This window comes from Vigna unguiculata, chromosome 3 (genome assembly GCF_037176805.1).
Source record: "Vigna unguiculata cultivar grain cowpea cultivar isolate G323 ecotype 2 chromosome 3, ASM3717680v1, whole genome shotgun sequence".
NCBI classification, from domain to species: Eukaryota; Viridiplantae; Streptophyta; class Magnoliopsida; order Fabales; family Fabaceae; genus Vigna; species Vigna unguiculata.
The window spans coordinates 64,457,449-64,471,302 of NC_140794.1; the positions used below are offsets into that span (position 1 = coordinate 64,457,449).

The 13,854-nt window shown below is 25.6% G+C and overlaps 1 long non-coding RNA gene across 1 annotated transcript; it reads left to right on the forward strand.

The window, feature by feature from the left end:
• The first annotated feature begins 1,774 nt into the window (after positions 1-1,774).
• LOC114179798 (uncharacterized) lies at positions 1,775-2,396 on the forward strand. The gene is made up of 2 exons (XR_003603531.2): positions 1,775-1,862; positions 2,136-2,396. It is a non-coding gene; the product is annotated as an uncharacterized LOC114179798 (long non-coding RNA).
• Positions 2,397-13,854: the final 11,458 nt, after the last annotated feature.

Consider the following 13,854-nt stretch of genomic DNA (forward strand, 5'->3'; position numbering starts at 1 on the left):
AATGCATATGGACTCAGGAAGACAAACTTACATCACAAATGGGAGATAGGACTGTAAGAGTACATTCAAGAATATGAGCAGTATAACAGAATGTAACGACAGTTACAATTACAATAGGACATTTATAGAGTTTTATTCATATTTAGGAAGAGAATAAAAACAGTTACAAAGTTAATGAACTTATGATTAGACTCAGATAATATAAAATAGAATTCAGTGTTCAAGGAAAGTAACTATTTTTGCGTTCATCTCTTACTCACATCTAACTTAGAAGTATTACTAACACTTGAGAGTCCAAATGCCCGCAAGTACTCACTCTAGGAACATCAATTCAGAGAGAGTCTTGCAAAAAAATATCTAAAATACTGTACTTTTTAAAAAATACATTAAAATCTACCTAATTTAATTTTTATTAATTTCTATTGTACATACACAAAATTTTAAGAGTTTGAGGTATGGATACACCTTCCATCCTAAATAACCTAGGTGTATTGTCCAGTTATAGAGATATCACCAAATATGAAAGACATTGAGAAAAAAATATAATATGTTACGATCCAGTGAATAATATCTTGCATGTATGTGCCAAGTGTTTTGTTTTAGAATATTGTATATGGCAAGTTTATAACGGTTTATTACTTTTCAATCAATCAATTAAAATATTTACAAATTTTAATTGTATAAATGAACCTAATTCATGTCTTAAAATAGTATGTATTAATTTAAAATATATAGAATAATAATATATATAGACATACTGAAAAGCACGTTATAAATTATTATATCATATATCTTTTAAATTACTTTCTTTCTGTTTTCTCTAATTACAAAATAGATGTAAACCACCATTTTTTATAGTTTGTTTTCTTAATCGAGCACATTCTCATAAAGAGAGGTTATATACATATTATATGAACATAATTTACATAAGAATTAATATCATTTTTAACTTAAAATTTTGAGATATTATATTTAAATTTTTTTTATAAAGTATTCATTTTTTTTAATTAAAGTATAACTTAAACTCTTATTTGAATTATTCACAACAATTTTGAGTATACGAAAGATTCTTCTTAAAATAATCTCAAACAACATTAACATATAGTTTATGTATAAACTTGTTCGACCTTTTATTGTCTTCGTATTGTCAACCGAACAAGAAAATATTAAGATTTATTTGAAAAATGGATGAGAAAGATAAGACTAGTATATACAAGAGATGAGATCAAGTGAGGAAAAAATAATACAAAAAATATATAGTAATATATTGATAAAGCACATTAATAGAATATACTTTAAAATTTGTCCGTTAAAACATAATTTTTTTCTATTTTCTGAAGTAATTAGTCTACAACCTCCGATCATGGAAATATCTCTTAATCTAATCCCAATCTATAAAAATCTCAACTACCATTAATATTTAATTTAATTAATTTCTTATATATTCAGTCATATATATAAATTTATTTTCATTAGTTTTAATACTCATCTTAAGGACTTGAACACATATTTAGAAATGAATCAACATTAAAAGCAGCATAGAGCACTGAGAATGCATGCATGGAGGGTAACGAGAATGAATTCGAAAATAAATAAAATTGCAGGAATAAGGTTTTGTTGTAGATGATTCATGAATGATCTCAGCGGAAGAGGTGTTGAGATTAAAAAATGAAGGGAATAACGTGGATAGACGCATAGAGTTGCACGTGTCCCTTTCCTTATGTGGCTGTCTTCCATAAAGCATTATCCTGATATAGAAAATCGGTGACTCAGAGTGATCTCAGATAGATGCAGCTATGAGTCCAATAAAATATGTTTCTGTTCTGCTATATATAGAGCCACATGAACCACCATTGATGAAGGTAGCTTTAGGTTCTCTCAACTCACAACAAGAGGCAGAAAGTAGAGTGCAGCCAAGGATGACTTGCCGGCAGTTATGTGTTTACTCTCTCTTCGCCGTCGTCTTCTTCGCCGGCAAGTTGTTCTTGGCTACATTTTGCTCTCTTCTTATGCTGTGATGCTTTGAGGACTCGTTCATGTATCGATGGATCCAGTTGCAGATCCTCAAACTACGACTTTTCAATTTTTATTATGTTTTTTGGTTAATTAGTTGGTATTTGATTCGATTTTACTAGGTTTAATCTGGTGATGTTGTGTTTCTTCTGCAAAGAACAAAATTAAGATGGGAAAGAAAGCGATACTTGCAACTTCACCTGCAGATTCTTCCAACACTTTATACAAAAGTGCTTCTCTGGGGCTAATTTAATCATTTGAGCTTTTTCCCTCTCTATACTGTTGACACACACACACGCTTGTTTTTTGTTTTCACTTTCCATAAAATACATTATTATAGTTTTTTATTTTTACTTATTTAATCCTATTCTAAACATTTGACATTTAACATCTTTGATGGAAAGATTGATTAGGACTGAATTGAAAATCCTGAAATTAATTCGGCAGCATTAATTTTTTAAAATTTCAGATGAATTAACATTTCACATATATGGACATATTAAGAATTAGGACTGAAATTGTAATGGAAAATCTAAATGTTAATATGATTCTTCTATTAACTTGCATTAAAAACGCTTTTTTCGTGGAAGTATATTTTAATGGTATTATTTTAATGTTATTTTTACTCAAGATATTTTTTTCTCAAGATTTTTTTCATCTCTTTTATTCACATTAGAAATTACCTTAAAAGTTTGTCATTTTTTGGTAGAAGTATATTTTATGTTATTTTTACTTTATATATTTTTTCTTCTCAAGATTCATTCAATCTCTTGCTTTAAAAGTTTGTCAATATCTTTTGGTAGAGGTATATTTTAATGTTATTTATACTTTAGATATGTTTTTCAAGATTATTTCGATCTATTTTATTCACATCCTTCATGATATTTTATATTTTCTTAGTTTTGGATTTGTCTTTTTTTGGATAAGCATTTTATACCTTTTTTCTTTGTATTTCTTTCTCAAGACTTTATTTTCTTATTTTCATACTTATTGTACTTTTTCTTCACTATTCTATGTAGTCCATTTTATTTATCCAATTTTTGGTATAAATTATTGTGAGAAGTTTAAATAATAAAATATTATATGAATATTTTTTATGTTAAAACATATACGATGGCTTTGAAGAGGTGGTTTCAAAAGGGGTTGAATAAACTTTTAATTGTAATTTTTTTTACTTAGGGCTATACTAGATTGTCTGGTGGGCAATAGAGTATACAATACACAAACTTTATATTACACAAATTTTATATTGGTTGATCTTAAACAATTAGATATATCTGTTCATTCTTTAAACAATTTGCTATTAAAAAAATAAAGATTATAAAATGAGTGTATTATATACTTTAAACAATATAAAGTAAGGCTAATATAAATTACTTTTGATTTTTACTAGTTTCTCTAAACAATCTGTTTAATAGTTATTCTTTAAACAATTTGCTTAATAGTTATTATTTAAAAACCAATCTGCTTAATTGGTATTCTCTAAACAACAATGTGCTTATAGTTATTCTCTAAACAACTTGCTTAAGATGTTTTATTAAACAAATAAAGATTACAAAATGAGTGTATCTGGTTATATAAGTATATAAATAATTTTTTGTTTTTTTCCTAATAATAAACTATTTTTGATTAATTTTTTAATCTTTTCTTAATTTTAAATAAGTAAACGCACTTATTTAAAGAGTAATCTTTACTTAATAAATTATACGAAATTATATCTCTGAACTCTTTTATAGTCAAGGGTAATCTTTCCTGATTTATATATTTATATATATATATATATATATATATATATATATATTATAAGACTAAAAATAGTAGTTGAAAACTATAATATTTATAACTTATACAATAATATTTTAGTATTGAAAAAATCAAATTAGCATCTTACATCTATAATTAAAAACTTATAAAAAATAATATATTAAAATTATTAAATAATATTATAGTGCTCAAAAGATCAAATTATCAATTTACTTTATAATTAAAATTTAATAAAATAACAATAAAAATTAATAAAAAGTTGTTGATACGTTATAAGTTAATTTATCTTTAATTTAACTGTAAATTCTTCGAGTCACATTTAAATTAATTTACATTTAAAAAATTTGATTTGTTTTTCAACTTAGAGCCAAATTTATTCACAATTATTACTCATTTTGACATCTTTCAGATCAATTGAAAAAGAAAATTAATATTATTCTTTTAATACTTATTTAATAGACAATTTATACAAAAGAATTGAAAAAATAAATTTTAACTAAAATTATATATTTTAACATAAACTATTTTATTAATAGATAAAAAGGTTTTATTCTTGAGTTTGTTTTTAAGCTTGTATGTTCATGGTTTTCTTCTACTGTTATAAAAGTATACATTGAAAAAATGTTTAAATAATATTAAGAAAATTTATTATTATCAAAATCCTTGAATGGTCTACTGCAATTAAGACCGTGTATTAAGGTTAAGTAATTATAGTTTGAATACTTTAATTTTTTTATTTGATAAAATAAAAATATTAACATAAAAATAAATTATAACAAAATCATTCCTACAGACTTATTAAATATTTGTCTGCTAAATATATGTAAAGTCAATTAAAGGCTCCCAGTCATATGTCCCTAGAAACGAGGGTAAATATATAATTTGAATTCTCAGTTAAACTTTTTGGTACTATTTCTAGGATAAAATACTCTCGGTTCATGTTTTTGTTAAAAAATATTAAATAGGTCTTAAAATTTTTTTTAGTCTCAATTAGGTCCATATTTTTAAAAATGTGTAACAATTAGGCTCATTCCGTTAGTATAGAGTTAACGGTGTTAAAGATGTGCCACGTGTCAACTCCACATTTTTTTAAATTTTTTATTTAATTATTTAATTTTTTTTTGAAAATTATTCATGCCACGTGTCACGTCAGTATTGTGTCACGTGTCAAGTCAATAAGGTGACACATGTCAAATCATTGTCTGAATCTCAATTTAGTCCATATATTTGTTATTTTTATTACATTTCAGTCCATTTTTTTTAAAATTTTTAAACATATTTATTTTAATTTTTTACAAAATTATTTTAAAATTTTATATTTAAATTTATAAAATTGTTAATTTTAAACCAACTCTAACATTTGTATATAAATTATTTAAAACAATTTTGTAACAAATTAAAATAAATATTTTAAAATTTTAAAACAAAATATAAAATAAACTTAATATTATTAAAATGTTTAATAAAAATATCATTATAAAATTTATATAAAAGTTAAATTTGATCTCAATTTGAAGAGAATGAAATTGAAAATTAAAAAAAAATGGACTGAAATATAATTAAAATAACAAATATATGGACCAAATTGAGATTCAAACAATGACTTGACACGTGTCACCTTACTGACTTGACACGTGACACAATATTGATGTGACGTGTGACATGAATAATTTTCAAAAGGAATTAAAAAAATTCAAAAAAAAAATTCAAAAAAATGAGAAGCTGACACGTGTATATCCTTAACACCGTTAACACCATACTAACGGAATGAGCCTAATTGTTACACATCTTCAAAAATATGGACCTAATTGAGACTAAAAAAAATCTTAGGACCTATTTGAGATTTTTCAACAAAAACGTGGATGAAGGAAGTATTTTAACCAATATTTTACTGTATTTTCATAATATAGTTATTATCAATAATTTTAATATTTTAAAATATATTAAAAAAATATTTAAAATACTAATACAATATATTTTTTATATTTAGCAGAGAAAAAAAAATAGTGAATCTGAACTCCATAATTTGGTGTCCCTAAAAATGTGATCATCTTCTTCATCTTAATTACTTAAGTCACATGCCAACTTCATTTTTTTTTTGTTTTTCTATTATTTTGGTTCCATTCTTATTCCATAAACATCGGTTAAATTCTATGTATGAGTTTATCATCAAATAATTCAGTGAATTTCTTTTATAAGTTAATGAGGCTCTTTTTAATGAAATAATTAATTGAAATAAATAAATAAATAAACAAATTATTAGAAAACTAAAAGTACCATAGTAGACGATTTCAATCATCTTCACAACAATTGCGTGAATCTCGTGTACTCAGCTCAGGCTACTAGGAATGTCAACGGGGCGGGTAGGGTACGGGTAGTAGCTCCCCCGTACCCTACCCGCTAGATAAATATATGTCCCATACCCGTACCCATAACTGTCGGGTATCCGTTATGCGGGTACCCGCCTATTTTTTTCATATCCGCGGGTATCCACAGGTATTTGAAAAATTATTTAAAAAATAAATAGTTAATCATAAATTCAAATAAAATAAAATAAAATGCATCATTGTCATCAATTTTGAATAAAGTTCAAATAAACTCAAGTTGATACAAGTCCAAATAATTGTAAAAGTAAATATAAAATGACGTTCAACAGAATGAAAATTCTTTAATTAGTGTTTTAATCAACAAACCCACTTTCTCTGATTGATTCCTGAAAAATAAACAAATAATAAACCTCAATTGCCATGTGCCAAGTATTCTTATTTTGATTCTATCTTTGACAACAAGCATACCATAAACGTCATTATCTATATAAGGTGATGTATATGCCCAATTTCAAAGAAAGGAATGAGAAGAATGTCAAGGGGTGTAAGTTTAGCGGGTACGGGTATCCACGGGTACGGATACTATGATACCCGTACCCACCCCGTTAACATGCGGGTATCAAAAATACCCGTATCCACGGGCAGCGGGTATCCATTTTTAATATCTATTTTCTATCCGTTGCGGGTTTTATCCGCGGATACCCGCGGGTACGAATTTTTTTGACATCCCTACAGGCTACCATAATTGATTATTGAAGAAGATTAGTGCATCGAAGGAAGTTATCTTGGGAGGAGAGGGATTTACGCAAGTTTTCATTACTTTTTTTTTTTAATATGGTTTTAGTCCCTTAACTTTTAATAAAATTTAGAATTAATCAATTTTTAAAATTTTGATCCAATTTAGTCGCTCAATTGTAGAAGTATGTGAAATTAGTCCTTTTAATCTAATTTGTTAAATTTATGTGAAATTTTGAATGTATTTCATGATAGCATTTGAATTGTTTACATTATTTGACAAAATCCTACTTCAACATTAGTTGAATGTTAGATAAGAAATACGTTTGAAATATTAAACAAATCTAACAAAATTTGGTTAAAAGAAATAAATTCACACATTTTTAGAGTTTGAGGACTGAATTGAGTTCAAGTTTCGAAGATAGACTAATTTTAATTTTTACTGAAGTTGAGGAACAAAAATATATTTAACCCTCCTTTCTTTTTTTCTTATAACAGATAATGTCATAGAAAAACGGTTTTAATAATCTAATAACACGATCATTTAGATTTATACAAATACTCGTGGTTCCTGTTTTTTTTCTCGTTCCTCATTTTTAGTTTTTAAGTATACAGCTCATTCTTTCCATTTATCAAGTTCAAATAGATTTCTTATACTTCGTAGTTATTGCACAAACGAATCAAATCTTTAATTGAAAAGGCAATTATCATGAAAATACAAAATAATTTGAACATGAATTGATTGAGAACAAATTGAATTGATTGTAAAAAATATATAGTAATAAAACTCTTAAATAATAATTAATTTTAGTGATTAAAAATTCTTAGTCACTACTAACCAATTTAAATATTAATTTTCAAAATAAAAAATTACTTGTTAATAAAATAGTCATTATTATAAATAAAAAATTATAATTAGTAGTTAATTTTAATTATTATTTAATTATAGACTAATTTAAAAATTAATTAATTCATTTTGTAGTGAAAATCTTGCTAGTTAATATTTAGTGACTAATTTATAAATTAATTTTTTTCATAGTCAAGATTTTAGTAGTTAAATTTTACAAACCAATTATAATTTTTTTTAATTAAAATTGATCATTAATGAAGATTTTCTTGTAATGATAAATAGATAATCGATTATTATAACTACTAAAATTCACAAAAATTAAACTTTGTTTGAACCTTTATACATTACAAAAGATTATGTAATTACAGCAAAAATTTTGTAACTTTAAAAAAAATTATCGGTAAAACGTATTTTACCGACAAATTTGAGGACTTTACTGTGAGTGGATGTACGCTAGATAAAAAAAGAGAAAAAAAGACGATGTACAATTACTTAGAAGTTAGAGCTGTCAAAATGAGTAATTCGGTCTGACTCACTTCGAATGATCACGGGTTAATCACTTAGTGAGCCAACTCAATTCGGTTCACTTATTAATTAGCGAGCCAAAAAAGTTTTAACCTTACTCGATCTATCGCGGGTTGGTGGGTTAAACAGGTTGGCTCACAGACTCACTTAATTAAAAGAATACAATATTTTTTTGAGTCAAAACTAAATTATAATTCTAATTAAAATCTAAATAAACTTTAATATAATCCAAATACAAACTAAAATCACAAAAATACAAATTATCTTTATATTGTCTAAAAAAAAGCAACCTAACATGATCCAAATACAAAGTCCAACTTAACAAAAAAATACTTGTGTGACCCTTTATTTGCAGGTTTGTGAGTCAACCTGGCTCATCACGAGTTCAACCCGGGTGAACTGGATAAAAAATCAATCCATATTAAAATTTGTAAAAAACATTTAATCCAACCCGATTCGAATCTGTAATAAACCATATTGTGGATTCCAACCCATTTTTACGTCTCTATTAGAAATTGATAGGTTTGCAAAACTGGACAAAATTTGGTGTTATAAATTATAAGAGCTTTAAAGCAGAACGTTACTTTTATAACTGAAAAGGTTTATTTTCTGTTGTAAGATTTCCTAAGAAAATGAAGTTGACTTACTTTTCATATAAAAGAATATAATATACATAAAATTTGATTGAAGATGATGTGCTGTTTCACATATTTTACAACATAATTTGATTGATTATACATTCGGGTGCATACGTGTTTTTACTATAATGCACATCACTGTTATTATATTGTCTAAAGCTCAGCTCAGATTATTTGATACGAAAACATATAAAATTATAACATTTTATCAGTCCTAATTATGTGATTATTATATTAATGTTTATTGAGATTAATATCACTATTGTGCACCCCTTATAGGTTTGTTATCAGTATAGAACATAATAAGATTTATTTAAAAGGTTATAGAGATATTTATGATGAAAAGTATAGTCATATAGGAATAGATTGTCTTTATAAATTAGATAAAAAGAAGGAATGATGGAGGAATTTCTGGATAATCTAATTAAAAACTCGGATACGAATGAGAAACAAAATTTTCAAATTCTTACTAGTGTTTTATATAATAAAAAATGCATTTAATATGCCCGGAAATATGAATGTCAATGGGGCAGGTAGGGTACGGGTAGTAGCTCCTCCGTACCCTACCTGCTGGATAAATATTTGTCCCGTACCCGTACCCATATCCGTCGGGTATCCGTTATGCGGGTACCCGCCTATTTTTCTCATATCTGTGGGTATCCACGAGTATCTGCGGGTATTTACAAAAATATTTAAAAAAACAAATATTTAACCATGATTAGTACTTAGATTAACAAACTCACTTTCCTTGATTGATTCCTGAACAATAAACAAATAAAAAATCACTAACAATTTATAATGTAGTTTATTTTTGAATTAAATATTAAAGAAATTACTAACTTCATCGATGTCCACCTCTTACAACATTTTGTATAAAGTTTTATGTTGTCCAATTTTAATATAAAAGAGCCTAAAAACATAGAAGTTCATTAAAAATTTCTAACCATCACTTAATTAAAATATTTAAGTAAAAGTGTTAAAGTGTTAATTTCATTACCTTTCATGTTGGTTCATAACCAGTCTTGGAGACACATCAATGCCTCCACTGTATCTTGTATCTGGAAGTAATCTACTCCGATGTGGGGTAAGAATCCGAATGCCATTACTGAATGAAGACTCATATATATATATATATATATATATATATATATATATATATATATATATATATATATATGAAGGTATTTTTGTGAATTAAAATTTAACGGGTACGGGTATCCATGGGTATGGATACTATGATATCTGTACCCGCGCCGTTAACATGCGGGTATAAAAAATACCCGTATCCACAGGTAGTGGGTATTCATTTTTAATATTTGTTTCTTACCTATTGCGGGTTTTATCTGCAGATATCCGCGGGTACGGATTTTTTTGACATCCCTACCTGAAATAGTTTAAAAGTGGGTTAAAAATATGAATCTTATCTCTATAGTGTTATTATTTTATCTCTTGCTGCCATCAATTATGCTATTTGTTATTACATATTGTTAAGTTTTTTAGACAATATTATTACTAAAAAGTGACTACATTATGAAATTATAAGGAAACATAAATTTTGAAAAGGAAACTATCTGTTGTAAACTTCATGAGGAAGTGATGTTTTAGGGATTCGGTTTGAGAATTTTTTGATACAAATCTACCATTGCATATAGTTCATAGAATGTCAAATCTATCCAATAATCTTTGATACGAATAAACCTCAACATAGAATATATGTATAATATTTTGGGTAAATAGAGATCATAAAATACATCATAATACTAATTTTATCCTATGGGAGTTGGATTTTCTTTGTATATATATGATTTGTTTTTTTTTAAAGAGAATAAAGTATTTAAAAGTTTTATATTCACATTTTCAATATATTTTTTAAAACGAATCGTTGGTAATATCTCATTTATATTTGTCAATGGTGATAAAAAATCACTATTATACTATTATTAAGTAAAACATTTTGTGTTAGTTTTCTATAAAAAGCAAATAAATCCATATTGATTTAACATTTTTAAACATATAACTATTTCTAACCATTTTACAGTGTTGTGTGGCTGAAACTTCACAGATACAACATAATCTGTGTTCTCTGTCAGAGGAATCAACGGAAATTGGAAGAGATAAAAAGTTTTGGCTATTTGAAGTAACACACAAGGATCGCACGAGAATTTCTTAATACAAACACTACAAGAAAAAATAGTTTTAGTGATATACATATTCATCACTAAAGGTTATAAATATGTCACAATTAATACTTTGTGACAAAAATTAAATTGTTACTAGAAATCTTGTCACTATTGTATTTGTGACAATATTTTCAAATGTCACAAAAATTAGGTTTTATTGTGACAAAAATAATTGTCACTTTTAATTGTATGTAATAGTAACAATAATAAATTGTCACAAATACATAAGATAATAGTGACATATTAGTTGTCACAATTGGTACTTTAATCATTATTGTATTTGTGACAATATTTTTAAATCTTATTAAAATATTTTTTTTATTGTGACAAAAATAATTATCACTTTTAATTATTTGCAAGAGTGACAATGTCAACTTTTGATATCACTATTAATTATTTTTATAATAAAATATTTATCATTATTATTGAAAATTGAATTGATGTCACATATTACTTTCACGCCATAATAATAGATAAATTATTCTAAAATGTTAAAATAAATAAACATCACATAAAAAAATTGAAATATATAAAATAAAATAAAATATTCATTACATTTACGATGAAAAGGTATACCATTAATATCTAACAATAAATACAAATAAGTAATTTAAATACAATAATAAAATGTAGTATCTTCGAATATTTTGGTCCTTCAAATATTTGGTCCTGCAAATAAATAAAATAAACAATTAATATTTTAAAATGTAAAGATATAATAGTAAAGATATTAATGACAAATTTTAAGTAGGAAAAATAACCAACAAAAGATAACATTGTTATACTATTAATATGAATTTGACTATACAAATTACACATATGAGCAAATTAAATATAAGCATTCATATTACTATAAGAATATTATTATTTACCTTATTTTTACTTTACTATTCTTCTTGTTCATTGAATATTAAAACTTTTTCAGGTCTTGTGACATATACACATCTTCCTTTTTTTTCTTCTTTTTTGTATGATAAATAAGGGCTTTCAAAGGATAAATGTAACATGATAATCCATCCCAAAGTCTCTAATCTTATATACCTTACCATTTTTCTTTGTACTTAAAAACATATACATTTTAGCCAATCACTAGTGCAAATATGTTAATTGTTTTAGTAAAAAAGGAATATAAAAATATAAATTAATATAGTCATAAAAAAACCAAACAAACATTAGATGCCATATTTGCACATCAGTTATCTACACCAATGTAATTTTATTAGGAGAATAAAATACTCAAACCTTATTGTAATTCACGTATATAAGAAACAAATTGAATAGTAAGACTGATATAAATAGATATACATAGCTCATATAATCAAATTTTCATAAGATCAATTTGATACAAATAGTTATACCTTATAAATAATGCAAAAAAAATAAATGAATGTTTTTGTTTTTGTAATATTTTTCATCTCCGTATGAAACAAGCTCACCCACATAGCCATAAATGAAAAACGATCATTTGTTCTTCATTCCATTACCAACATAAATACCATTCACTCCCCTTTCCTTGTCTTCATTTTTTTAGCGTAATTTGTGTATAGAAGGAAGGCACAAGTCCCATCAAATTGAATGGTTGATGGTGTGAGAAGAAAAAAAAATGTATTCCTTACCATTGGATTGCACTTAAAGGGAACGAAAGTCCTTACCTTTTGGTGCTGAAATTCTGCCAATTGTTGTTATCTAAATCTTTCTCTGTTTGTATCCCGTATCTTGGCTCATCTGTTTCACTCTTTTTTTCCCTATCTCTTTTACACTCTTCATACAAGCCAAATAAAAAAGATTAGAGAGAACAACAACAATTATATAATATTATATTTAATTCCAAAAGGAATCAATTGGAACGAAAAGAAGAAGAGAAATAAATACCTTGAAGATTCTGAATTGTCTGGGATAAAATATTGATATTAATGTTGTTGCGTGGCATGAGAAAGAATATTTACATTGTCATAGAGCGTTTGGAAGAGAAAACATGAACCATTACAATAAATAAAAAGGAATGAAGGATAGGAATTCATACCTTAGAGATGAAACCATGAATTTGAATATGTACAACTCCAACAAAATAGAACTAAAAGTAATAAATTATAAAATTATAAAAGGTAGAAATTAATACCTTGGAGAAATAGAAATCAAAACCATGAAACTGATACCTTGGAGGAGGAACCTTGAAAATGTAACTTACAAGATTTTGTAGAGCCTTGAAATTGTGGTTATACTACGATTAAAATATTGCACCAAATTTTAAGATATAAGGGTTGAACACATAATTTTGTTTTCACCCAAAAACAAATTAGGTTTTTTCTAGAGAGTGGAGATTTACGTGTGTGTGTGTGTGTGAGAGAGAGAGAGAGAGAGAAGCGTGAATGTGAAAAATTGAGAAGGGGGAAATTTTTGGATAACTATCAAAGGACGCTATATAAAAACACCTAAAAATTTAGAAAAAACTAATTATCATACTAATTTATAATTATATTTATTAATTTAATTAAATAATTACAAATTGAATGTTTTTATTACGTTATAGAATGGAACTTTACTAGAATTCATATATCTTGTCTTCTCATTTTTTTATTATTTATTTATTCTAATATATTATTCTATTAACTAAATTTTGTTATTTTCTAAACATATTAACAAACTTTTTGACGTATTTTTTTCAACAAATTAACAATATAAAATATATTAAAGATAATTTTTTTTAGAAAGAGATAAAGTTTAGTAAATAATAGTCTATATAAATTTTAAAGTACAAATGACATGATAAAGAAAAGAATAACATGATCAAATAGAAGGAGAGTGTTAAATTAAAGAGAAAA